Source organism: Protopterus annectens, chromosome 13.part0 (genome assembly GCF_019279795.1).
Source record: "Protopterus annectens isolate FY-2018-M chromosome 13.part0, PAN1.0, whole genome shotgun sequence".
NCBI classification, from domain to species: domain Eukaryota; kingdom Metazoa; phylum Chordata; order Ceratodontiformes; family Protopteridae; genus Protopterus; species Protopterus annectens.
Window position 1 is genome coordinate 414436137 of NC_056747.1, and position 27973 is coordinate 414464109.

At 46.5% G+C, this 27973-nt stretch overlaps 1 protein-coding gene across 1 annotated transcript in view; it reads right to left on the reverse strand.

Moving 5' to 3' along the window:
- Nucleotides 1-27973, reverse strand: part of KDM4B (lysine demethylase 4B) — a gene marked incomplete in the record, with an annotated part of 3340808 nt that overhangs the window by 2851215 nt on the left and 461620 nt on the right. The window contains 1 exon segment of the mRNA XM_044054047.1: nt 24235-24366.

A 27973-nucleotide genomic window follows, 5' to 3' on the forward strand; every position in this document is an offset into this window, starting at 1 on the left:
GGATGTTCCGGAGCACCGCAGAGCCAAAGGATGCTCTCCCTCTGGAAACAACATCCACTTTGTAATGTGAAATGAAAGTATGAGATGAGGTCCAAGTGGCTGCTGCACAGATATCATCTAATGGTACTCTAGATTTAAAGGCAGCAGAAGTAGATACTGCTCTTGTAGAATGTGTTGCAATTCTCTGAGGAGCTGGCCTTCCTGAGGGGTCATAAGCCTGCAAGATACAATTAGAAATCCACTTTGACAAGGTGACCTTAGAGACTGCCTTACCCAGTGCAAATTTTGCAAAGGAGACGAACAGTTGATCGGATTGTCTATGACCAGCTGTTCTGTGAATGTAGAAACGCAGTTGTCTATGAACAAATAAGGAATGCAGTTTATATTCTCCTTTGTTTTTATATTTGGGAAAGAAAACTGGCAAATTAATAGATTGGTTAATATTGGATTCAGAAGCAATCTTTGGAAGAAAGGAAGGATTGGTCCTGAGGGAGACCCTATCAGGAAAAAAGGAGAGATAAGGTGGTTTGACGCACAGAGCTTGGAGTTCTGAAACTCTTCTAGCTGACGTAATGGCCACTAAGAAAGCAGTTTTCCAGGAAAGATACTTCAAGTCCACAAAGGCTGCAGGTTCAAAAGGAGGAGCGGTTAGGGACTGCAGCACTAAAGTTAAGTCCCAAGGTGGTACAGCTTCCTTAACAGGAGGTCTTAAGAGGAAAGCACCCTTAAGAAAGGTTTTACAAATTTTTGCAGCCATGAGAGGTGTCGAGTCATGACCCACATGGTAATGAGAAATGGCTGCCATCTGTACCTTTACCGAAGAGCTTGCTTCTTGTTGGAAAAGGTCTGTCAAGAAGTCTAGTACCGCAGAGAGCGGCGCGGAAAAGGGATCAAGATTTTTATGTTCCGCCCAAATAGAGAACAGCTTTCATTTGCTTCGATAAACCTTCCTAGTAGGAGGTTTATGGGCAGCCACGATGATGGCTTTCACTGGTGAAGAGATACCGGGAGTCCTGATTAGGGATGGAACTGGAGCAGCCAAGCTGTCAATTTCAGAGTGTGAAGGTTCGGGATTGGAAGTCCCTGAGGATGGGAAATGAGATCCGGAATTGGATCTAGAATCCAGGGCGGATTCACTCGGTGAGACCATACATAAGGGAACCATGGTTGACGAGGCCAGAATGGGACAATGAGAATCATTCTGCTCCCCAAACTGCTGGCTTTCTGTAATAGTTTTTGCATTAGAGGAAGAGGAGGATAAGCGTATAGGAGACCGGGAGGCCAAGCATGCACCAGGGCGTCTCTCGGGATTCCCGAATGGGGAAGTAGAGCAAAGAAACTGTCGCATTTGGCGTTTGAGGGAGAAGCAAAAAGATCGCAACAGGGTTGCCCCAGGCGGCAAAAATCTGCTTCGCTACTAGAGAATTGAGAGACCATTCGTGAGGGGAAAGAATGGTGCGACTGAGCTTGTCCGCTAGAATGTTGGACCTTCCCGGAATGTGCGTTGCCACAAGAAAGCGGTTGGTGGAGATTGCCCATTCCCATACTCTCATGGCCTCTCGACAAAGGGGGTAGGACCTGGTTCCCCCCTGTTTGTTGATGTACCAGACTACCGACATGTTGTCTGTCTGGATAGCAATAGTTCCTACAGGAAGAAGGCTGTGTAGTACTTGCAACGCTAATAGCACTGCCCTCATCTCCAGAACATTTATATGCAGGGAGGTCTCTGAACTGTTCCACGTGCCTTGGACAATCCTGTCCGCTGAATGCCCCCCCCACCCGAGGTGAGAAGCATCCGTGGTCACTGTGGCTAGGGGGAATGCAGTACAGAAGGGTCTCCCTGTCAGGAGGTCCGTCGACTGGAGCCACCAGAACAGGGAGCTTTTGCATGCTCTGCTGATAGCTATCGGGCTGTTGAGAGGAAGGTAAAGCAGGGACCATTGGACCTGGTGGGTCCATTGAAGGACCCTCATGTGTAGTCGAGCGTGGAGGAGGAGTGGAATGGCTGCCGCCATTGAACCTAGGGCCCTCAGGACCGTAGCTGCAGTCGGAGAAGGTTCTAAGATGGCCGTGATATGACACCTCAGGTTGGACAGTCTATCTAGAGTGAGGAATGCCCGCATGTTTCTTGTGTCCAATCTTCCTCCTATAAAATCTATAAGCTGTGTGTGGGCCAGGGAAGATTTTTCTCGGTTTATGGTGATGCCCAGGCGAGGGGCTATATGAAGGAAATAGTCCATGGCTGAGCACAGTAGATGTCTTGATGACGCTGTAAGGAGCCAGTCGTCCAGATATGGAAACACCTGTATTCCCTGGAGTTCCAGGTGGGCCGCTATCACTGCAAGTACCTTGGTAAACACCCTGGGGGCAGAGTTGAGACCAAAGGAAAGGACCCTGAACTGGTAGCGACTGGCTCCCAGACGGAAGCGAAGGAACCTCCTGGACCGTCTATCCATTAGAATGTGGTAGTACGCGTCCTTGAGGTCTATAGAGCACATCCAATCGTTCTCCCGCAAAAGGGGGAGGGATAGATTGTAAGGTGACCATCCGGAATTTTTGTTTTGTTACAGACAGGTTCAGTTGTGACAGGTCTAGGATCGGTCTTAAGTCCCCCATCTTTTTTGGCACCAAGAAGAACCTGGAGTAAAACCCTGATCCGGTCTGATCTCGGGGGATGTGTAGGTTGGCTCTTTTTGTTAGCAGCTGTGCGATTTCCACAGCTGCTACCTCCCGTTGATCGGGTGGTACATCGGGGAGGTTATTGGATCTGGGAATCCTGTGAAGGGGGATTGAATAGCCTCTGGATATCACCCGAAGCACTCAACGGTCTGACGTGATTGACTCCCATGATGTCAGGTGCCTCGAAAAACGCCCCCCGACTGCCTCCAGAGAGGAGCAGCCGGGTAACCCAATCAGGGGTGCTGCGTGGGTCTGTCAGAGAAAGGTTCTCTGGACCCAAAGTTCCTAGGAGCCCCTCTGCCTCTAGAACGGCGACCTCCCTGTCCTCCTCTGCCACAGAAGGACTGGTTGTCCGGAGCAGGTTGGGATTGCTGCGATTTCCGGAACCACATCTTCTTCTGTCCATTTTGGTTCTTCAAGAAGGACCTCTGGGGAGCTGAGAAGCTGACTCCGATGGCAGACAGCGTCTTCCCGTCCTTTTCGCTCTGGACAAGCGTTTCGCTAACTGTTTTGCCAAAAAGGGCAGAACCATCGAAGGGGGCATTCGTGAAGGTCGCTTTGAAGGGCTCCGCAAAGTCACAGTGCCGGAGCCAGGCCTGGCGTCTCATAACAAGGCCCGATCCGCTAGCTCTAGCGGCTCCCTCTGTTGCGTGAGATAAGAGCCGCATAGAAGTAGTAGACACCGCTCTGAGAGTGGCCATACGGGTGGAGTACACTTGTTTGTCCTCCGCCAACATGGACTCCGGGGGAGATGCAGCGTATTCCTTAATCAGGTCTCGCTGCATCCTGATCACGTGTGCCATATAGTTCAGCGCCCTCAGGAAGAAGGTTGCTGAACTAAAGACTCGCTTCCCAATGCGATCCATCGAGCGGGATTCCTTGCTCGGGGGATGCATAAAGGGACTCTCCTGAGCCAATTCCCTCTGTGTCTGCAGCCATCAGCATGGCATCTACTGGGAGTCCCTTACTCCAATGTGTACGGTCCGATGGGGGACTAAGAACCCGGTCCGGACGTTTGGGAACAGGCTCTATGGTGTCCGGGTCCTTCCACGCTCTGGAGGCAATAAGGTCCACCAGAGGGTCGGCAGGAGGGGACACCCAAGAGGTAGACGGGCCCGCTTCAAATGCCTCCAAGAACATAGACTCGTCCGAGGAGGCCTTGGGGGCAGACCCCCCCCCCCGATCCTTAACATTTCCATAACGTCTCCAAAGGAGACATCTTCTGGGGGTGATCTTGGGGAGCCCTCCCCTTCCTCTAAGTCCGTGTCTTCAGTAATAGACTCGGGGGAGTCCACGTGCCTCCTCTTACACTTATGCTTACGAGGCACTTCCTCGGGGGGACTGTCCGAGGAGTCCTCGCCAGCAACCAGTTGTTCCAAAGGAACCACTTGGGACATTGAGGCGGGCTGTCTCTGAGACCGGCTGATGGGAGCCTGGCCCAGATGCGAGGGAGTGCGGGATGGAGCCGAGACAGGGACCGGGGGTCCGGATGTCCTCGACAGAACCCTCTCCACAACGTCGAAGGCAGATTGGGAGCCGACTTAAGACCCGAGAGCCGACCCTCACTCAGAACCGACGAAGGGATCAGAACCGGAGCAGAGACCGTCGGATCCGAGAGACCGGTGCGCTCCGACCTAGATGGAGTCGAAGAGACACCGGCTCCCTCGGATCCGAGGCTAGGTCCACGGCTCCGAGAGGTTGGGTCCGAAGTACCCGAAGCACTCCAGGGAGGGATCGGATCAGAGGTGTGCCAACCAGTCGGATCCAACCCACCCCCGGGTCCAACTCTGCCCGGCTCCGAAAGCTCCGAACCCGAGTGTCGGGTCGGAGAAGGAGCTATGGGGGTGAAAAAAGGGGTCGAGGCCCCTCCCGGATGGGGGGGGGCAGGAGCACTCCCCATCTGTATCTGGGCCTGGATGAATCACCTCATCATCCGGTCCATATCAGCGTCCGACATAGAAAAAGTTGACCTTGACGAGGCCACCGAGGCGGATCTAGAGTGTCGCCTCGATGACCTCGACGAAGGTCTAGTCTCCACCTTCTCGGGTCCGGGAGGGAACCGAGGGGATCGGAGCCGAGGAGGAGGAGATTTAGAAGCCAGAGGGGAAGCACGCTTAGGCGGCGGGGCCGAGAGAGAGGCCTCGGCCCGCCGCTTATGGTGCCCCTCTCTGTGCCTCTCCTTTTCCCTCCTGGTCTCCCTATCCTCCAGTTTCTTAGCGGGAGATTGAGTCCCTGCCGGAGGAAGGGAGACCGAAGTAGCCACTGGCTGAGTAGGGAGGATAGCAGGGGCTGAGGCCGAAGCAGATTCCGGAGGGAGAAGTCCCGCCAGAACTAACTTCGACCTCCGCTCCCTTAAAGCCCGGGGGTTGAACCCTGCACAAATGGTACAACCAGATGACAGGTGTTCAACCCCCAGGCATCTGACCGAGTGTGGCCATCAGCCGGGGAAAGCTTATGGCCACACTCGGTACATTTAGAAAATATAGCCTTGGGGGCTTCAGACATAGCTACGTCCTAACAGGCCCTAAAAAAAAAAACACACACACACAACAAACACACACTAAACGAACACCCGAGAAGGTTAGCTAAGGAAGGGAGGAAAGCCTAAACAAACACACTTTAACTATACAAGAAAAAATATAAGCAAAAAAGATGTCACCAATTTCCTTTCGCTATGGAGCTCGAAATTCCTGTCAGCTATTGAATGCGGCAAACGAAATCTGGGGTCAGTTAGGGCTTAGCAGGGGATTATGGGTAAAGGGAGGAGCTAGGAGCTCGGATCCTAAAGCTTATGAATTGCCAGCTCGGATCCGATGTCGGATCCGAATCCCACAGGTTGCAGACAAATGAAGTCTTCCTACTTCAGATCAAACCTTATCCCCTCGAGCCACACACTCTAGGGATCTAAACCTCACCACAACTATAAATAGGACGTGCTGGAGGGATAGATTCCTGTTCCAGAGACTTCCCATACTTTGGAACAAGATTCGAATCTACATTAGGCAGAGCTCCTCGCTAGCACTCTTCAAGAAAAACCTTGACGAGTGGATGGGAAAAGTACAGTTGTGTACACTTACCATAAATGTAGATGTTCGAGTGTATTCACTGTTGCGGTCATTACATTTGGGTTGAGTCCCAAAGCTATGGTTGGGGGGCTGGAGCTAAACAGCATCAGGAGCGGCTATGAGGCCCTGCAGAACTGCAGTGGCAAAGCCTGCCCTGAATTTAAAGTAAAGAGGAAGATTGTAATGTTTTGTAAAGGTATGCACTGAACTCCAAGTAGCAGCCTCTAAAATTTATTCGGTTGGTACTCCCCAGAGAAAGGATGCAGCTCTGGCTGAATGTGGCCTAATGCCCTTAGGCACTGGTTTGCCATGCTGCGAGTAGCAAAAACGAATGCAGTGACCTATCCACTTTGAAATAGTCTGCTTGGAGATGGCCTTTCCTTGTGATGCTGTGGCATATGCCACTAGTAATTGTTCTGTCTTTCTGAAAACTTTAGTTTTGTCCAAGTAGAATCTAAGTTGTCTGTGTACGTCCAAAGAATGCATAATTTTCTCCCCCTTGTTCTGAGGATTTGGATAAAAACTTGGCAAATGAATTGTTTGGTTAAGGGCAACACTGGATACCACCTTAGGCATAAATGTAGGGTTTGTTCTCAGAGAGACCCTGCCTGGATAAAAAATGATAAAGGGTTCCACAGCCATGAGAGCCTGTAGCTCTGAAACTAGTCTTGCAGAAGTTATTGCTAGGAGCAGAACTGTTTTCCAAGATAAGAACTTTATATCCGCAGTAACAGCTGGCTCAAAAGGAGGTAAGGTGAGTTTTTCCAAGACATAACTGAGGTCCCATGCAGGTACTGGCATTCTCCTTGGAGGCCTTAAGTTTTTGGCTCCTCTGAGGTACTGCCTTAATAAAGGATGAGAAAAGAGTGGTGGCTCTGTATTGTAATGCGCCGAAATGGCAGAGACATGGATTTTAATTGATGAAAAAAATAGGCCTTTGTCCAGCATCTCAGTTAAGCATTGCAAAATCAGAGGAATATTTGGGACAGCTGTATTAGTTCCTTGAGCTTGGTTCCAAGTGCAAAATCTCTTCCATTTCCCAGCATAGAATTTTCTAGTACTAGGCCTTCTGGCTTCTAAAATGACATCTATCACAGCTTTACTGAGAGGTGTGGTTTGTACGGCTACATTATCCTCCATGCTGCCAGGTTTAGGGTCCTGAGTTGGCTGTGCAGAATCTGACTGTTTTGCTGGGACAGTAGATGAGGTATTTGAGATGAGGTCCAGGCTGGGCATTGGGACAAGTTCCTTAAGATCGGATACCAGTACTGGCGTGCCCAGTCTGGGGCAATCAGTCATTTTTGGTTTCTCCTGCCTGACCTTTAGGAGTACCTTGGGGAGGAGAAGCAGTGGATGAAAGGCATACTGATAGGTTTGCCCAGTTGAAAGATAAGGCGTCCACTTTCCAAGCTTGTCTGTGATAAGTCCTTGTGCAGAATCTTTTTAGTTGATTGTTTTGAGGGGAGGCAAATAGATCCATGTCCGGGCGTCCCCATTTCTTTGTTGTTATGCTGAAGACTTGTGGATCCAGATGCCACTTGTTCATAGGTTCATAGGTTCATACTAGGCTATCTGCCCGAGGGCATTTACAAGCCTAGCCCATTGTTTTGTGGCTTACACCACCCCTTTAGTATGGGGAACTAAACACATTATTTTGCTGTGCCTCTGTCGAGCAATGACACTGAGGTAATCCCTGGGGTATATCTGCGATCTCCCATCCATTGGTCAAGATTTCTCTTGAACAAGGCCAGCGAGGTGCTCTGCCTCACATGTACCGGGATTTTGTTTCACAGCATAGGGAGTCTTTGGGTGATGAATCTATCCCTCCAGCACGTCCTATTAATAGTCGTGTCAAGGTTTAAGTCTCCCGCCCTTGTGGCTCTGATGGATCTGGATTTTTTGAGGTGAAGCATATTCATCAAATCTGGGTTTGACATGGCCTTGTATGTTAGGCAAAGGTCACCTCTGAGCAAGCGGTAGGCGACTGAGTAGAGCTGGAGTTCTTTCAGTCGGGCAGCATAGGACAGATTTTTGAGACCCTTTATCCTTTTGGTGAGGAACTTTGTGGCCTCTCCAGCTGCTGCAAGTGTCGGGTCAGATACATTCGAATGGGGCATTGTACTCAATCATTGGTCTGATGAGTGATGAGTAAAGGAGACTATGACCTCCCTTGATCTAGATGAGAAACCCTTCATGATAAGGTGGGCAATGTAGAACGTCTTCCTAACTACTTTAGCTACATGGGTGTCGAATGACAGACTACTATCAACCTGGGTCCCCAGGTCCCTGATAACTTCTTCTGTGCTCAGTGGATTGCCACCTATTTGGTAGCTAGGGGTAACCTTGTTTTTCCCGAAGGGTATGACTATGTATTTTTTGGCATTTAACTTTAGGCCGTGGCTCTGGCACCAGTTATCCGTTTCTGTGAGACCCTTCTGAAGGATATCTGTGTCAGATGTGTTTTCTACTATGGCGCCCAGTTTACAGTCATCTGCAAACTTTGTCAGCCATAACCCTCCTGTGTTTGCTTGTACTTCGGAGACGTAGATGCCAAACAAGAGTGGGCCCAGGACTGAGCCCTGTGGGACACCACTTGTGACAGGCTTTGAGTCTGACATGGCGCCAGCAACTCTGACCCTGTGGGTTCTGTCACTCAGCCAGTTTGCAACCCATCTTGTGATGTATGGGTTGACATTTAAGCGGATGAGTTTTTCAATGATACCCGAGTGGGGTATTGTATCGAAGGCCTTAGCCAGATCGAGGTAGGCTGTATGGACTGCCTTTCCCTCATCAATGGCTTTGGTGACTGTTTCGAAAAAGTCAACCAAATTTAAAAGGCATGATCTGCCTTTGACAAAGCCAAACTGGGTTGGATCCAAAGTCTGCAAATTCCCTATGTCATTATTTATGAGGTCCATTATGATCCTCTCCATGGCTTTGCAAATAAGGCTTGTCAAGCTAATGGGCCGGTAATTTCCAGGGTCGGTGGATGCACCGCCTTTGTGGAGTGGTACCACAGTTGCAGTGCGCCACTCCTGGTGCGTATCCAGAGGTAAGACTTTGATTAAACAGCTGTCCTAGCTGTGGGTTTAATTCCTCATTGAGTTCATGGAGCACACAGCCGGGGACACCATCAGGTCCCATGGATGCTGTGTTTTTTGCTTTGGAGAGAGCAGTTCTCACTTGGGCGCTGGAGATGTTTGGGGGGCTGCAATCGTTTGGTATAGATATCTCTCCTTTTGGGGGGAGGGGGGGGGGGGAGTTTGCACTGAACCTGTCAGCCAGTATGTTGGCAATGTCTGTAGGATCAGTAATCTTCACATCATTTTGAACTAGCTCTGAGCATATCTGGGAGTTTCCTCCCAGGTTTCTAACATAGCTAAAGAAGGCCTTATGATTGTCTTTTGAGTCTTTAGCTATTTTTCTCTCGAAATTTGCTTTGGAAGATTTTATGAGCGCTCTTAGTTTTTTACTTATAGTGATCAAGGGTGTCTTACCTTTTAAGGATTTTGCTCTATCTTGTAGTAGCTTCCTCCTTTTGTTGTAGAGTTTGTTTATGGCTGGGGTCCACCAGACTGGATGCTTGCCTTTGGTACAAAGAGTCTTTGTTTTGCTTGGGATTGCCTTATCCATGCAGTCCTGTAGGTGCTGGTAGAAGGCATTTGTAAGTGATTCAGCGGCTTGAGTACTGTTTTCCGCCGGCTCGGGGGCCTTAAAAGAGACCACACTAGTCTTTAGAAGTGTGATGTCGGCTTTTGAGAAGTTCTTTACTGTGGTCTTTTTTATTTCAGGTGGGGGTGGGATGAGGACCTCCAGCGAGATTAGTTTGTGGTCTGATCTCACCAGTGAGGGTACACCTCCGGTGTTGAACATTGTGCTCCCATGTTCGTGATGATGAGATCAAGTATGTTGTCTCCTCTTGTGGGGATGGTGACTAGTTGTTCCATGGCATTTGAGTTTATGAATTCCAGGAACTTTTGGGCTAGGGTGTTTGGGCTTGAGTAGTGTTCCCAGTCTATATTAGGGTAATTGAAGTCACCTAGTATGATGGTGTTTGGTGATACATTTATCCCTCTAGTGTTTTCAGGAAGGCCATGTGAGGTTCCTGAGTTTGTGAGGGTGACCTGTAACATGCTACAATTTGCAGAGCAGTCTTGCCTATGGTTAATTGCACCTGGATGGTCTCCGATGCATCGTGCATTGCCACCAGTCTTGAGGTGTGGGTGTCCTTGATGAATATGGATACCCCTCCTCCTTTCTTGGTATTGACCGGATTTTGGGGCGGAACGCATGATATGAGGTAAAACCTGATAGCTGGGGTGCTCTCGAGCCTTGAACCAGGTTTCTGTCACAGCACAGACATCGATGTTCTTCATACTGAGAAGGGCCTCGAGTCGTGCATTTTGAGATTTAGACTTCTGGCATTGAGCAGCATTACCCTTAGTTTTTTCCTTTTTGTGTTCTAGGGTGGTAGGTTTGGAATTTGAGCCTTGCCTAAAAAGGCACTATGGGGTGGCAAGAGCCTTTGCCAATATCTGGAATCCCAGGGTGACAGGTGCAAGCCGTCCCTTGCGAAGCAGCGTGGCTTGTCCAGCATGTCATCCCAGGCAGACAGACACTGGATCCCCTTTGAATGACACCAGTGTTTAAGCCAATTGTTAAAGCTGATCATCTTATCTCTGTATTGTGGCATCATTCTTGGTGAAGGTAGGATACTGCTCAAGGTCAGGGTCATACCTGCCTGGGCTACATAATCAGAGAGCTCCTCAATGTCTCTTTTCATGTAGTCCAAGGAGGTACGTCTCAGGTCGTTTACACCAGCGTGGACAATGACCAAGTTAACTGTGTTGACTGTGTACCCTAGGCATGTTAAAAGTTTCATCACAAACGTCAGATGCTGTAGTAGAATGTCCTTGTGGGGATCCATGAGGTTTCTGCTTAGTTCATCTGCAGAAACCTTTTTCTTTCCTGGCAGGAACTGTGCCTGCAGATGAACTTGGTAAGTCAATGCTGTGTCCCATAAAGCCATGGTTAGTCTGCACAGGTGATAAGAATGAGTGCCCCCTTGCTTATGTACCACATGACCGTGTTGTCTGTCTTTATCAGTAGTTGTCCCGGATGAAGTAAGTCCTTGAAAGCTGTCAAGGCATTTTGAAAAGCTAGCATCTCTTTTTGATTGATATGTAGATGCTTTTGGTTTGTGGACCAGGTGCCCTGAATGCCTCTTCCTGCCATGTGCGCCCCCCCCCCCCCAGGCATAATCTGATGCATCCGTTGTTAGGCTCTGCCTGGCTGGGGGAAGTGAGAATGGCTGTCCCTTGTTTTGGTGACAAGCCTTTGCCCACCATCGAAACTCCTGTTGCAGGCAGGGAATTAGAGTAATCATTGTTTCCAGACTGTGGCAATGTGTCCAGACACTTTTTAGGTACAACTGAATTTTCCTCATATGCAGTCTTGCATATGGAATTAGTAAGATGCAGGATGCCATGAAGCCCAAAGCCTGCAGAATTTTTCTTGCAGATAACTGGGCCGTTGTTGCCATTTCCTTGAAATAGGTAGTCAGTTGCCTTTGTTTGTCTAGAGTGACCATAAGCCATCTGGGCAGTTATATTTAAGCTTGCACCCAGGAATATTATCTCTTGAGAGGGTACTAGCTTTGATTTCTTTTTGTTGACTGTGTACCCTAGGCATGTTAAAAGTTTTATCACAAACGTCAGATGCTGTAGTAGAATGTCCTTGTTCTCTGCTTGTATGAGGCAGTAGTCCAAGTAAGGATATATTTGTATTCCTCTTTGTCTGCAGTAAGCAATTACTGGTGCCAGGCACTTTGTGAAGACCCTGGGCGCAGCAGATAAGCCAAAGGGCAGTGAAGAGAATTGGTAATGCTTTGAGCCAGCCTTGAATCTGAGGTATCTTCTGCATGATTTTCTGATTGGGACATGCAGGTATGCCTCTTTTAGGTCTAAAGTCACGAGCCAAGCCTTGCTGCCCAGCATGGGCAGAAGCTGCTGTAAGGTCAACATCTTGAATTTTGGTATATCCAGGAAAGTGTTTAGAATAGATAGGTCCAGTATTTGTCTCCATGCTTTGTCACTTCTGGGTACCAAGAACAATCTTGAGTAAAATCCTTGTCCCTGCTCTTGCTGTGGCACTTGTTGAATAGCCCTCATGTCCATGAAAGCTGCGATTTGTTTTTGAGCCTCTGCCCATTGATTTTTTGGCAGGTCTGGCCAACCATTTGCCCTTGGCAGGGTATGGAAAATAAACTTGTAGCCTTGTGACACTATGTCTAGAACCAATTTGTCCTGGGTTATAATGTGCCAATTTTGAGAAAAAAAGTGCTAGTTTTCCCCTTAAGGGTGCTGCCAGAAGTTAAGTGCTTGGTGCAGGCAGGGGGAAGTCATTGGGACTGTTTCCTGTATGATTGTGATTTGTCCTCTCCACCTTTGGAGGTAGAAGCTCTCCACTGCTTAGACCTGTAGGATCCTTGCGTCTGGCTCTGCCCTTTTGAGGTCTGTCTGAGACTGAAAAGGACCAATTCTTTGTAGGCCAGTGTCTGCTAAATCTACGTGGCTGTACCTGTAAGAAATCCTTGACAGTGCATAGATTTAGCCTTGTCCTCCATTTTCTTTAACACCTCTTCTGCCTTAACACCAAAAGTACAGTTTTGTACCTACCATAAATGTAGATGTTCGAGTGTTTAACCTACTGCAGTCATCACACTTGGGTTATCCTGCTGTCAGGCGGTCCTGCAGTCGGCCTGAGTTCCAAAGTCTTGGTCCGGCGTCGGTTGCTGTCACTTCTTCCCTGATGTCAGTGTGCCAGGGGTATACAAGAGGCATCAGACACAATTTTCTTTAGTTTTTCCTTGCCCCAGATGTCAGGTGCCCCCAATAGGCGGGCAATACCTTCAGGCACAAGCAAATACACCACAGAGGTTGTACAGGATAGAGTGGTATAGATAAGTTCAACTAGTTCAGAGGGGCTGGGGGAAGGATAACCTGGACTGCAGCAGGGTGAACATAGGTTCATAGGTTCATACTAGGCTATCTGTCCTAGGGCATTTATAAGCCTAGCCAGAATGTGTTTGGCTTTCGCCACCCATTTTAAATTAATTTTGCTATGCCCTTTTTTTGAGGTTAGTATACTGTGCCTCTGTCTAACAGTGACACAGAAGTGATACCCGGGGTAAACCTATGATCTCCCATCCACTCATCAAGATTCCTCTTGAGGAAATAAGGGACTCTGCCTAACCTGGACTGGGATTTTATTCCAGAGTGAAGGGAGCCTCTGGGTTATGAATCTGTCCCTCCAGCATGTCCTATTTATTTCAGTGCTGAGGTTCAAGTCTCTAGTAGCTCGATGGGATTTGGATTTTTTGAGGTGCAGCATGTCCCTTAATTCCGGGTTGGACATGGCCTTATACGTCAGGCACAGGTCACCTCTGAGCAGGCGGTATGCCACTGAGTAGAGCTGGAGTTTCTTTAACCGGGCAGCATATGGCATCTGTTTGAGCCCTTTGATCCTCTTGGTGAGGTACTTTTGGGGTCTTTCCAGTTGCTGCAGGTGTTTGGTAAGGTACATCCCAAAAGGGGCATTGTACTCAATTATGGGCCTGATGAGGGATGAGTAAAGAGGCATGATGACCTCCCCGAATCTAGATGTGAATCCCTTCATGATTAGGTGGGCTATATAAAATGTTTTTCTAACCACTTTGGCCACGTGGTTGTCAAATGAGAGATTGCTATCAACTTGGGTCCCCAGGTCCCTAATTACTTCTTCTGTACTTAATGGATTACCACCTATGTGGTAATTTGTGGGCACTTTGTTTTTGCCAAAGGGGATGACTATACACTTTTTGGCATTTAGCTTGAGGCCATGGCTCTGGCACCAGTTGTCTGTTTCTATGAGGCCAGTTTGCAGTCATCTGCGAACTTGGTCAGCCACAGTCCTTCCGTGTTGGCCTGTACCTCCGAGAAATATATACCAAACAAGAGAGGTCCCAGGACTGAGCCTTGTGGGACGCCACTTGTAACTGGTTTGGAGTCTGACATGGCTCCAGCAATTCTAACCATGTGGGTTCTGTCCTTGAGCCAGTTTGCAACCCATCTAGTGACACAGGGGTTTATATTTAAGCTGGTGAGCTTATCTATAATGCCCGAGTGGGGTATTGTATCGAAGGCTTTTGCGAGGTCCAGATAGGCTGTGTGGACCACCTTCCCCTTGTCAATGGCCTTGGTGACTGTTTCAAAGAAGTCAACCAGGTTTAAGAGGCAGGATCTGCCCTTAACAAAGCCAAACTGGGTAGGATCCAGTGTCTGTAGGTCCCCAATATCTTTATTTACGAGGTCCATGATGATCCTTTCCATAGCTTTGCAGACCAAGCTAGTCAGGCTTATGGGGCGATAGTTTCCAGGGTCCGTTGAGGCACCACCTTTGTGGAGAGGGACCACTGTTGCTGTACGCCACTCTTTGGGTACATATCCTGTAGTAAGGCTGAGATTGAACAGTAGTTTTATGTTTGGGTTTAGCTCTTCTTGGAGTTCATGTAGGGCAGCCTGGGACACCGTCTGGTCCCATTGATGCTGTGTTTTTGCTTTGGAGAGGGCGGCTCCCACCTGAGCATCTGAGATGTCAGGGGCAGCACTCTGCTGGGATAGATATTTGCCCTTTTGGTGGGAGAAGTTTGCGCTGAACCTGTCAGCTAGGATGTTGGCAATGTCTGTGGGATCAGTGTATTTTTTGTCATTTTGGACTAATTCTGAGCATATCTGGGAATTCCCACCCAGGTTCCTAACATAACTAAAGAAAGCCTTGTGATTATCCTTAGTGTCCTGTGCAATTTTTCTCTCGAAGCTGGCCTTTGACGATTTTATGAGTGCCCTTAGTTTTTTGCTAATACTGATCAGAGATGCCTTCCCTTTTTGGGATTTTGCTCTATCATGTAGCAGCTTCCTCCTTCTATTGTATAGTTTTTGTTTATGGCTGGGGTCCACCAGACAGGTAGTCTGCCTTTGGAGGATTGGGTCTTGGTTTTATTTGGGATTGCATGATCCATGCAGTCCTGAAGGTGTTCATAGAATGCATTTATAAAGGATTCTGCGGTCTGGGCCGTATTTTCCACAGGCGGGGGCTTTGAAGGATTCCACCTCGGTTTTGAGGAGTGTGAAATTTGCTTTAGAGAAGTTTTTCACTGTGGTTTTCTGGGCAGGGGGTGGGGTCAGGATGTGAATATCCAGTGAGATCAGTTTATGGTCTGATCTTACCAGTGAGGGATACACTTCTGGTCTGGAGCATAGCGTCCCCATGTTGGTGATGATCAGGTCCAGTATGTTTTCCTCTCTTGTGGGAGTGGTAACAAGTTGTTCCATAGCATTTGAGTTTATGAATTCTAGGAACCTTTGGGCAAGGGTGTTGGAGCTAGAGTAATGCTCCCAATCTATGTTTGGGTAGTTGAAGTCGCCCAATATAATGGTGTTCGGAGAGACCTTCATATTTTCCAGTGTTCTCAGGAAGGCCGAGTGGGGTTCCTGGGTTTGGGAGGGTGGTCTGTAGCAGGCTATAAACTGGAAGGCAATTTTACCCACTGTTAGTTGCACATGGATAGTCTCTGATGCTTCGTGCTTTGCCACCAACCTGGAGGTGTGGGTATCTTTGATGAATATCGATACTCCTCCCCTCCTTTTGTGGTTCGGTCCAAGTTTGGGGCCGAAAAGCATGGTATGAGGTATAACCTGGTAGTGCTGGGGTGCTCTCGGGACCCCTGAACCAGGTTTCTGTTACTGCACAGATATCGATGTTCTCCATGCTAAGGAGAGTTTCGAAGCGTGCATCTTGAGGTTTAGACTTCTGGCGTTGAGTAGCATTACTCTTAGTTTCTTATCCCTTGTGATACCTATGGAGGTGGGTTTGTCTTTTGAGCCTTGCCTAAAAAGGCACTATGGGGTAGCAAGAGCCTTTGCCAATATCCGAAAGCCCAGGGTGACGGTGCAAGCCGTCCCTAGCAAAGCATCGTGGCTTGTCGTGCATATCATCCCAAGCTGATAGGCATTGGATCCCCTTTGAATGACACCAATACTTAAGCCAATTGTTGAAATTGATCATCTTGTCTTCATACTGTGGCATCATTCTTGGTGAGGGTAAGATGCTACTCAAGGTCAGGGTCATACCAGCCTGGGCTACATGCTCAGAGAGCTCCTCTATGTCTCTTTTCATGTAGTCCAGGGAGGTACGTCTCAGGTCATTCACACCAGCATGGACAATGACAGAGTCATATTTGTACTTGCCTTGGAGTGATCTGAGTGCTTGTGTTATGTGGCGGATCCTAGCACCAGACAGGCTGCTCACCGTGACCTTCTCCTTGTTCAGCCTGGTAAGCGGGACGTCAGTGTGCCTGACGATAGAGTCACCTATTACAAGTGTATCAGGTGTGTTGTTTAGCCTTAAGGGCTGTGACTGTTCGGCACACTGGCTTTGTGAGATATGCGTTGCACGTGTTTTTTTTGGGGGTAGTGGTTGCTTGGGTGTCTGCTTTGGAGGTCTCTGCTGCTTAGGCAGATCTTTATTTAGAGCCTCCGAGTATGTTTTTGTGTGATTATGTGTTTGGTTTGCTGTCGTGGTAGGTCTATGTGAGACTGGAATTGTAGTGAGTGTGGTTTCCTTCTCCTCCTGACTGGTTTTGCCAGTACTGAGTTGAGAGAGCTTAGCCTCCAGTTTGGCTATATGGTTGCATCTCTCACATGTGTTGGAATTTGTTGGGAGGAGGAGAGGGTTGTCTGTGTAAATGAGGCAGTTGTAGCATTGCCTCAAGATTCCCATATTCACCAGCTGGACCAGAGAGGGGATTGACAACTGACCTTTGGACATGCTAGAATAATATTGGGAATTCCTTTATAATTGAAAACAAGGGCCAAGCGAGGGTGTAGTGCTTTTAATTTTTAGTGCTGACTTATAATTGCTTTAGTGAGCAAGTGCCAGGTAACAAGTGCAATGTGTTACAGGTAACTTAAATGCAAAAACGACAAACAGTAACTTTCTTTCAAGCAAAGCAAGGAAATAAGTACAGTAAGCAATGCAGATATCACTAGGGATCCACAGAAGCGCATCATGGGAAACCGGTACCTGCTAACATTAGGTCCCACTCCACCAGGGCTACAGCTACATCAACAGCCTTTCTCAGGGGAGTGCCAACCAAGGATATTCTTGCTTCAACACTCGAACATCTACATTTATGGTAGGAACAAAACTGTACTATGTTCGTGTTACCCTGCTGCAGTCATCACACTTGGGATGAATCCCAAAACTAAGGATGGGTGATAGAGTTAAACAGGGTTAGAAGAAGTTAGTAGGCCCTGCAAAACTGCAGTGGCAAAACCAGCTCTAGTCTTAGAATATAGAGGTAAGTGATCATGTTTGGTGAAGGTGTGCACTGAACTCCAAGTTGCAGCTTCCAGAATATCCTTGGTTGGCACTCCCCTGAGAAAGGCTGTTGATGTAGCTGTAGCCCTGGTGGAGTGGGACCTAATGTTAGCAGGTACCGGTTTCCCATGATGCGTGTAGCAGAAACGTATGCAATGCCCTATCCATTTAGAAATGGTCTGTTTTGAGATAGCTTTTCCTTGTGATCCTGCAGCATAGGCTACAAAGAGCTGGTCAGATTTTCTGAAAGCCTTAGTTTTATCCAAGTAGTAACGTAATTGCCTGTGAATGTCCAAAGAGTGCAGGAGTCTCTCATTTGTTCTGGGGATTTGGGAAAAAGGTGGGCAAATGAATGGTTTGGTTTAGGGCCACACTGGATACCACCTTTGGCATAAAGGAAGGGTTAGTTCATAGAGAGACACTGTCTTGATGAAAAATGAGGAAAGGCTCCGCTGCCATTAGTGCCTGTAGCTCTGAGATTCTTCTAGCTGAAGTTATTGCTAGTAGCAGGGCAGTTTTCCATGAAAGAAATTTTAAATCAGCTGAAAAAGCTGGTTCAAAGGGCGGCAGTGTAAGCTTTTCCAGAACAAAGTTGAGATCCCAAGTAGGTGTCGGTGCTCTCCTGGGCGGTCTTATGTTCTTAGCCCCTCTGAGGTACTGTCTTAGGAGTGGATGTGAGAATAACGGAGGATCCGTGTTGTAATGAGCTGAAATTGCTGAGGCGTGGATCTTAATAGATGAAAAGGAAAGTCCTTTGTGCAACATCTCAGTTAAATATTGTAGAATCTGAGGAATGTTTGGATCAAGGGGATTTTGGCCTTTAGCCTGGTTCCAGGCGCAAAATCTCTTCTATTTGTCTGAATAGGTTTTCCTGGTGCTGGGCCTCCTGGCCTCCAGAATGACATCCATAACAGCTTTGGATAGAGGTGTTGGCTGGTTGTTTAGGTAATTTGCCATGCAGCCAGGTTTAGAGTCTTGAGCTAGCTGTGTAGAATCTGATTGTCTCGCTGGGTGTGCAGGTGAGGAATTTGTGGTAAAGTCCATGGTGGGCCGTGGGCCATGTTCCTTAGAACTGGATACCAATGCTGGCGTGGCCAGTCTGGCCTCTCTAATCTGACTTTCAGCAGTACCTTTGCTAGAAGAGGCAGTGGAGGTGAGGCATACACTGTTAATGTTTTCCAACTGAGTGAGAGGGTGTCCACTTTCCAAGCTTGTGGATGGAATGTCTTTGTGCAAAATGTTTGAAGTTGGTAGTTTTGGGGGCTGGCAAACAGATCTATGTCTGGGCATCCCCATTTCTGAGCTATCATTGCAAATACTTGTGGATCTAGTTTCCACTCGTGTGGATCCATGATGTTTCTGCTTAGGTCGTCTGCCAATATGTTTTTATTTCCTGGCAGGAACTGTGCTTGTAATTGAACCTGGTAAGACAGTGCTGTGTTCCACAAGGTCATTGCTTGCCTGCATAGAGGGTAGGAATGTGTGCCCCCTTGCTCGTTTATGTACCACATTACTGTGGTATTGTCAGTCTTTATTATTAGTTGTCCTGGGTATAAGAGGTCCTTGAAAGCTGTTAGGGCATTTTGTACTGCTAGCATTTCTTTTTGATTGATATGCAGATACCTTTAATCTGTAGTCCATTTACCCTGAATGCAGTGTCCTGCCATGTGTGCTCCCCAGGCATAGTCCAATGCATCTGTTGTCATAGTTTGCCTGGCTGTGGGTAAGGTGAAAGGCTGACCCTTGTTGAAGTGACATGCCTGTGCCCACCATAGAAACTCCTGTTGAAGGCAGGGAATGAGTGGTATCATTGTTTCCAAGCTGTGGCTGTGCTGAGTCCATACGCTTTTCAGGTACCACTGCAAGATGCCATGAATCCCCAGGCCTGCAGAATTTTTCTTGCAGGGAGTTGGGTCTTTGTTGCCATTATTTTGAAATATTGAGTCAGCTGTTGTTGCTTGTATGGCATGAGATAAGCCATCTGCGCCGTTGTATTCAAGCTGGCACCCAGGAATATTATGTTTTGTGAGGGCATTAGTTTTGATTTCTTTTCATTTACTGTGTACCCTAGGCAACTTAGAAGGTGTTTGACAAATGCCAGATGTTTTAAAAGAATGTCCTTGCTTCCTGCTTGAATAAGGCAGTCGTCCAGGTATGGGTATATTTGAATTCCTCTTTGTCTGCAATTACTGGTGCCAGGCATTTTGTGAAGACCCTCGGCGCAGTAGATAAGCCAAAGGGCAGTGCAGAGAATTGATAATGCGTTGAACCTGCAATGAAGTGGAGGTATCTTCTGCAATTGCGTCTGACAGGGACATGCAGGTATGCCTCCTTGAGGTCCAACGTTACTAGCCAAGCATTCTTGCCCAGCATGGGAAGAAGCTGCTGTAGTGTTAGCATCCTGAATTTTGGTACTTGCAGATAGGTGTTCAGAATTGAAAGATCCAGAATGGGTCTCCATGTTTTGTCTTTTCTTGGGACTAGAAAGAGTCTTGAGTAAAATCCTTGCCCTTGCTCCTGTGTAGGTACCTGTTGAATGGCTCTCATGTCCATGAGAGCTGTAACTTGTTTTTGTGCTTCTGCCCATTGATTTGGTGGCAGGTTTGGCATTCCTTTTATCCTTGGCAAGGTATGAAAGTGGAATCTGTATCCTTGTGAGACAATGTTTAGGACCCATTTGTCTTTTGTGATGATGTGCCAGTTGTCTGCAAAAAATGCTAATTTTCCTCCCAAGGGAGCTGCCAGGAGAGATTTGCTTGGTAGTTTGAGGATTGAGTCACTGTGTTTGTCTTCTGCTAGCTTGGGGCCTGTCTTCTCCTCCTTTCTGGGTAGCAGTACCCCATTGGCGAGGTTTGTAAGGGCCTTGTGACTGACCTCTGCCCCTTGGCCTTCTGTATTTTTCCCTCTGTGATCTGTCAGAAACTGGAAAGGACCAGTTTTTTGTTGGCCAATTTCTGCTGAAACGAGGGGGTTGTACCAGTAAAAAAATCCTTGAACCGTCTGCATAGACTTTACCTTATCCTCCATTTTCTTTAAAACCTCTTCTGCTTTGACACCAAATAATACATCATACTGTAAAGGTGCATCCAATAATTTTGCTTTAACATGATCAGGTAGGGTTTGTTCTTTTAACCAAGCATGTCTGCGTATGACAGACCCAGTAACAGCTGCTCTACAGGAAGCTTCCAATTAATCAAATCCACATTGTAAAGTATGTTTGCCCACCTGTTCAGCTGCATGCAACAGATCCTGCATTTCCTTGAATTCAGACTGTTCAGTATGTGTGCTCATTTTTTTGTTTTAATTGAGACATTAGGAATTGCTGATATTTCAGCATGTGAAATTGACAATTTAATGCTCTCATAGCCAGAGTTGCTGAGGTGTACATTTTCTTTCCCCATTTATCTAGGACTCTGGAATCCCTTTCAGAGGGCACAGGATTTTTAGCCATAGAAGCTTTAGCCCCCTTGGGACCCTGGGAAATTGTTTCTGGGTCAGCCACAGGGCTTTTATAAAGGAATGTGTGCGAGTCAGGTACTCTGTAGTATCTGTCTGGTTTGGCTGGAGCAGGAGGTAGAGAGTCTGGATTTAGACTAGACTCCAAGTAAACATCATCCACAATATCTAAAACTGGAGGGATAGCAAGAGGTCTGTGCTGGGGTAGTAAAAGGAACTCTTGGAGCCTTTTCTTAGAATCAGATAATCCCGGCCTTCCCAGTGGAAATGTTCCCTCATGGTATGTAAAGTTTCCCCAAAGGAGTAGTCTTCAGGGTGAGATGCTGAGGGAATAGAGTCTTCATAAGGGGGAAAAGTGTAATCCTGTTCCTCAGAAGAATCTGAGGAAACTGAAACCTGGTCAGAGGAAGCATAATCCTCCTCGTCTTGGTCTTTTATCTGGAGGGGGATGGGAACCCCTGATTAGGGTAATCAAATCTTTAGCCATCTTAAACATCTGTTTCCTAGGCATGGGGCCTTGAACTGTAGACTGATGTACAGTCTTTTTTGGTTTTAAAGGAGTTTTAAGCTTAGCATAAGATTTAATGGCGAGTGTAGTCGGTCTGAAGACACCTTCTGCAACCAAAGGTGTTTCCACTGCACCGGGGTCTCCTTCTGCTCCAGTGTCGGAAGGGCCTAATGAAGACGGCTGCATCAGCCTAGTACACTCTGCTTGAGAATCTGCAGCTGTCTGGGGTTCCAATTCTGCGGTCATCAGGGGCTGCGTAGGCACCTCACTAAAAACCGGAGAACCGGCGACAGACCCAGCAGAGGCCTCAGAGTCTGGCTTGTTCCTAGGCTGCCTGCCCTTATCCTTGCATTTTTTTATTCAAGCCAGTCGGCTGCTCGACGGCATGATGTAATTAAATTTCCCACCAAAGTAATGTCGTGCAAAGTCAAAACGGCGTTGGATAGTTCGTTTATTAAACCTAGCACAAAACCGACAACCTGTGACGTCGTGGTCTGGGCCTAGGCAAGGAATACAATAAGAATGGAAGTCCTTATGAGGTATTTGCTTCCCACAAGAAATGCAATTGTTAACTTTTTCTGACATTGGACTGAGGCAAGAAAAGGTTCCCCAACGGGGTACTTAGCTTTACTGAAGACTTCGGACTGAAATTCAAATCAAAAATCTCAGGTGTCGGCCGACCGGCACTTGCGAACGGCTTCTGCTTCGGGCACCGCGCGACAAAAAAGACTGAAGAAAATGGTGTCGGATGCCTCTTGTATACCTCTGGTGCACTGACGTCAGGGAAGAAGCGACAGCAACAGACGCCGGACCAAGACTACTTTGGAACTCAGGCCGACTGCGGGACCACCTGACGGCAGGATAACCCAAGTGTGATGACTGCAGCAGGGTAACACGATGAACATCAAGGTATCATGTTGTAAAGGAGCATCTAATAATTTTGCTTTAACATGGTCAGGCAGATTGTTCCTTTAACCAAGCATGCCTCCTAAATGACAGGACCCGTAACAGTGGCCCTGCAGGAGGCCTCCAGAGAATCAAACCCACATTGCAAAGTATGCCTTCCAACTTGTTCAGCTACATGCAATAAATCCTGCATTTCTTTGTTTTCTGCACATTCAGAATTTGCCATAATTTTCTGTTTAAGCAGTGTCATGATATATTGCTGATATTTGAGCATATGAAACTTGCAATTTAATGCCCTTATAGCCAAAGTAGAAGATGTGTAAATCTTTTTTCCCCATCTATCCAGAGCCCTAGAATCCCTGTCAGAGGGGGTAGGGTTTTTTTGCAGTAGAAGACTTGACCCCTTTTGGACCCCGAGAAATAGTTTCTGGGTCTGAAGTAGGGTTTTTGAAAAGGAATTTATGAGAGTCAGGGACCCTGTAATATCTGTCCAGCTTAACAGGAGCTGGGGGTAAAGAGTCAGGGGTCAGACTAGATTCAGAGAACACATCATCTACAATGTCCAACACAGGTGGAATAGCTAGACGCCTGTGTTGAGGTAGTAGAAGGAAGTCTCCGAGCCTTTTCTTAGATTCTGAAAAACCTTGGCTCTCCCAGTGGAAGTGCTCCCGCATGGTATGCAAGGTTTCCCCAAAAGGGGAGTCCTCAGGAGGAGAAGCTAAAGGAATTGATTCTTCAACATCAGAATCCTCATAGGGGGGAAGAGAATATTCCTGATCAGAAGAAATGGAAACCTGATCTGAAGATTCATAGTATGTCTCTTGCCTAGGCCTCTTATCAGGAGGGGGATGGGAACCCCTGATCAAGGTAATTAAGACTTCGGCCATTTTGAGCATCTGTTTTTTGGGCATGGAGGCCTGTCCTTGAGGCTGGTGAACTGTTTCTTTGCCTTTAAAGGTGTTTTAGTCTTTGAAGTCGGTTTAATATATAATTGTTCAGGTCTGAATACACCCTCAGAAGCCGATGCCTGCTCAGCGGCTCAAGACCCATCTGAGAGAATAATCTCCGAGGTTCCAATACCTTGGGTTTCCTGCGGCCTGGCCGACTCCATGTGGGAGTTGGTAGCGGCCTGCTACTCTAAAGTAGCAGGCGTCAGGGGCTGCGAAAGCACCTCACTGAGAACCGGCGACTTGCTTAGGAGAAGCTTCGTTGTCGGTTTTGAACCTCGGTTGCCTGTCTTTTTCTTTGTGTTTTTTGTCAACTCCGGTAGTCAGATGGCTATCCGACGACATTGTATAATTAAATCTTCACCCAAAATAGCTTAATGCAAGATCGTACCGACGCTTAATTGTGTGTTGGTTAAATCTAGCACAAAACCGACAACTAGCAACGTCGTGGTCAGGGCCTAGGCAAGGAATACAGTAAGAATGAAAGTCCTTATGAGGTATTTGCTTCCCACAAGAAATACAATTATTAACTTTTTCTGACATCGGTCTGGAGCAAGAAAAAAAGTTTCCCCAATGGGGTACTTAGCTTTTAATTAAGACTTCGGATCTGAAACTCTAACACGAAAATCTCAGGAGTCGTCCAACCGGCACTTGCCAACTGCTTCTGCTTCGGGCACAGAGCGGCAAGAAACACTGAATAAAATGGCGTTGGCTGCATCTTTAGTACTCCAGACATCAGGGAAGAGGTGACAGCAACTGACGCAAGACCCAAGACTTTAGAATTCAGGCCGACAGAGCAACCTGCCAGCAGGATAACCCCAAATGTAATGACTGCAACAGTGAAACGCGAAGAACATCAGAAAGTTTACCCCAGGGATCACTTCAGTGGCTCTGTCTGACAGAGGCACAGGGAGCTAATCTAAGGGGGCGACGAAAGCCAACACATTCTGGCTAGGCTTATAAATGCCTTTGGCCAGATAGCCTAGTACCTACTTATGAACCTATGTATATAATAATGGAGCGTGCTAGTGTGATGTTTTCATTAACATATGTACATCATGTTACAAATTAACAATGTGATGAAAAAATAAAGTTGTTTACAACAAAAGAGAGGGGGAGGGACACAGGTCTCTCTCTCTATAATCATGTGAAAAAATTAGTGACAAGTACCAAGGAACTAAAAAATTAAATCAGTCACTGGTTGGCTAACACTAAAACCAAACTACAATCACACAAAATACCTGAACAAAAGTACCTTTTTCAAGTCTGCTTATCCAAACTGTCCCAGTATTGTGCAACCTGTTCTTTTCTATTCCTTGAACTTGATCTTCTGATGTCAATGGGCCAAAAGCACACCAGCAGGGGAGGCAGCCGCCATACTTTGTCTCTAGGAAAATAAATGACACCATAATCAGGAAATGACTGCAGTGTCACTGGATGGGTACAATCAACCAAAGTCCAAGAGAAATGTAAAGCACTAAAAAATAGAAATGAAGGCACAGCAACTGAACTGTTGAATTGTACATCTAGACTCATTCAGTCACTATAGACAAAGCCCCTATGCAGAGGAGAATTACTATGTACTAATCCCATGCAACAACCTACCCACACATTCTTACACAGAGACAAATACATGGATTTACATACAAAAGTTTTAACTACCTCAAAGCAATGAAATACAATCCAAGTTGTACCAAAAAAGTAGCTGTGTGAGAAACTAAGAAATCTATCTTCTTTTAAAGACGCATCATAGCTACACTTCTGCCTCACAAAGTTTTATTAATCTAAAGTCATTTTATTACGATGATACTCCATGCATCTTTCTGAATTTGTCAAAAAATACACCACACCAGAGAACTGTAGAGTTACTATAGTAAGTTTTAATAAAGTGTTACTACAGAATCTAGTGCAGCAAAATGCATATTCATCTAGAATTTCACAAAAAGCACACAAGGAAGCTGTAATGCTGTTACAGAAACACAAGTCAACTATGATCCCAACAGTCTCTTCAATCCAAAAGTAAAGTGCAAGTCCCCCAAAAATGGGTTAAAAAAAAAAAAAAAAAAAAAAAAAAAAAAAAAAAAAACCACTAAACAGTCATTGAGTTTTATCCACACTCTGCAAAATATTTCTACATAAAGCATGACAGATAAATATATGTATGTGTGCGTGTATATACATACACACATATATATATATATATATATATATATATATATATACACACATACACACATATATATATATATATATATATATATATATATATATATATATACATACACACATATACACACATACACACACACACACACACACACACACACACACACACAAAAATTATATATGCTTAAAATGCTACAATTTTGTTGCTCGTATCTTAAAGTACCGGCAAAACTGAAACCATCCCATTTAGACCAAGTGGATTCACAGCTTCAAGCTTAAGCTGCCGCCACAATTCCCTCTATTCTAACCGGGATTCCGATTCACTTCCTCTGGGGTTGATCTTAACTTGTTCCAAAACTCCAAATTTAAAGTTGTTGCATAAAGTACAGTTGTGTACCTAACATAAATGTAGATGTTCGAGTGCATTCACTGTTGCAGTCATTACACTTGAGTTATCCTGCTGGCAGGCTACCCGCAGTCGGCCTGAATTCCAAAGTCCTGGTCCGGCGTCGGTTGCTGTCGCCTCTTCCCTGACGTCAGTGCGCCAGGGGTATAAAAGATGCAGCCGATGCAATTTTCTTCAGTTTTTCTTGCCCCAGATGTCAGGTGCCCACAAAAGGGTAGGCTAAAAATTCTGCTTATAAAAAAGCATGCACTAACATAAACATTACCTTCATCTGCAAGCAAATACATCACATACGTTGTATAGAATAGTGAAGTACAGATAAGTTCCAGCAATGAAAGGGGGGATGGTGGGAGGGTAACCTGGACTGCAAAAGTGAATACACTCGAACATCTAGGTACACAACTGTACTATGTTCATCATGTTTCAATGTTGCAGTCATTACACTTGGGTTGAACCCCAAAGCTGAAGTTGGGTGGCTGGGCCTAAACAGAATTAGGAGTGGCTATGAGGCCCTGCAGTACTGCAGTGGCAAAGCCTGCTCTGGATTTAGAGTAAAGAGGTAAGTGGTAGTGCTTTGTAAAAGTGTGCACTGAAGTCCAAGTTGCAGCCTCCAAAATATCCTTGGTTGGTACTCCTCTGAGGAAGGCTGCTGAAGTGGCTGCTGCTCTGGTTGAATGTGGCCTAATGCCCTTAGGCACTGATTTGCCATGTTGTGAATAGCAGAAATGAATGCAGTGGCCTATCCATTTTGAAATAGGCTGCTTTGAAATCGCCTTTCCTTGCAATCCTGCAGCATATGCCACTAAAAGTTGCTCAGTCTTTCTGAAAGCTTTAGTTTTGTCCAAGTAGAAGCATAGCTGTCTGTGTATGTCCAAAGAATATAGAAGTCTTTCCCCTTTATTCTGTGGGTTTGGATAAAAGGTAGGCAAATGAAAGGTTTGGTTAAAAGCCACACTGGACACTACCTTAGGCATAAATGTTGGGTTTGTCCTTAGAGAAACCCTGTCCGGATGGAAAATAATAAAAGGTTCCACAGCCACTAGTGCCTGTAACTGAGACTCTTCTTGCTGAAGTTATTGCTAGGAGCAGAGCTGTTTTCCATAAGAATTTTATCTTGGCTGTATTGGCTGGCTCAAAAGAAGGCAGTGTGAGCTTTTCCAAGACAAAATTGAGGTCCCATGTAGGTACTGGCGCTCTCCTTGGAGGTCCTATGTTTTTGGCCCCTCTGAGGTACTGCCTTAGCAGTGGATGTGAAAAAATAGGTGGGTCCGTATTGTAATGAGCTGAAATAGCAGAGGCATGGATCTTAATTGATGAGAAGGATAGGCCTTTATCCAGCATCTCAGTTAGGTATTGTAAAATCTGAGGAATATTTGGTACAAGCGTGTCAATTCCTTGTGCCTGGTTCCAAGCACAGAATCTCTTCCATTTTTATGCATAAGATTTTCTGGTGCTGGGCCTCCTGGCCTCCAAAATAACATCCATAACTGCTTTAGAGAGAAGTGTGTTCTGAGTGGTTATATTTTCCGCCATGCAGCCAGATTTAGTGTTCTGAGTTGGCTGTGCAGATCTGATTGTTTTGTTGGGTCAGTAGATGAGGAATTTGAGGTAACGTCCAGGCTGGGCCATGAGACAAACTCTTTAGGATTGGATACCAGTGCTGGCATGGCCAGTCTGGGGCAATCAGTATCACTTTTGGCTTCTCTTGTCTGACCTTTAGAAGTACCTTGGGAAGGAGAGGCAGTGGAGGAAAGGCATATACTGTAAGGGTTTTCCAGATGAATGATAGAGCATCCACTTTCCATGCTTGTTTATGATAAGTCCTTGTGCAGAATCTCTGTAGTTGGCAGTTGTGAGGGGAGGCAAATAGAACTATGTCTGGGCATCCCCATTTCCTTGTTATCATGCTGAAGACTTGTGGATCTAGTTTCCACTCGTGATGGTCCATGAGGTTTCTACTTAGTTTGTCTGCCAGAGTATTTGCCTTTCCTGGCAGGAATTGTGCTTGCAGGTGCATTCGATAAGTCAATGCTGTGTTCCACAAAGTCATGGCTTGTCTGCAGAGGGGGTAGAAATGTGTGCCTCCTTGCTTATGTATCACATGTCTGTAGTATTGTCCGTCTTTATTAGCAGTTGTCCTGAATGGAGAAGATCCTTGAAGGCTGTCAGGACATTCTGTACAGCTAGCATCTCTTTTTGATTAATATGAAGATGCATTTGGCTTGCGGGCCATGTGGCCTGAATGCATTTTCATGCCATGTGGGCCCCCCCAGGCATAATCTGGTGCATCTGTTGTTAGTGTCTGCCTGGCTGTGGGCAAAGTGAATGGCTGTCCCTTGTTGTAGTGACAGGCCTGTGCCCACCATCAAAACTCCTGCTGTAGGCGGGGAATGAGGGTAATTAATGTGTCCAGGCTGTGGCA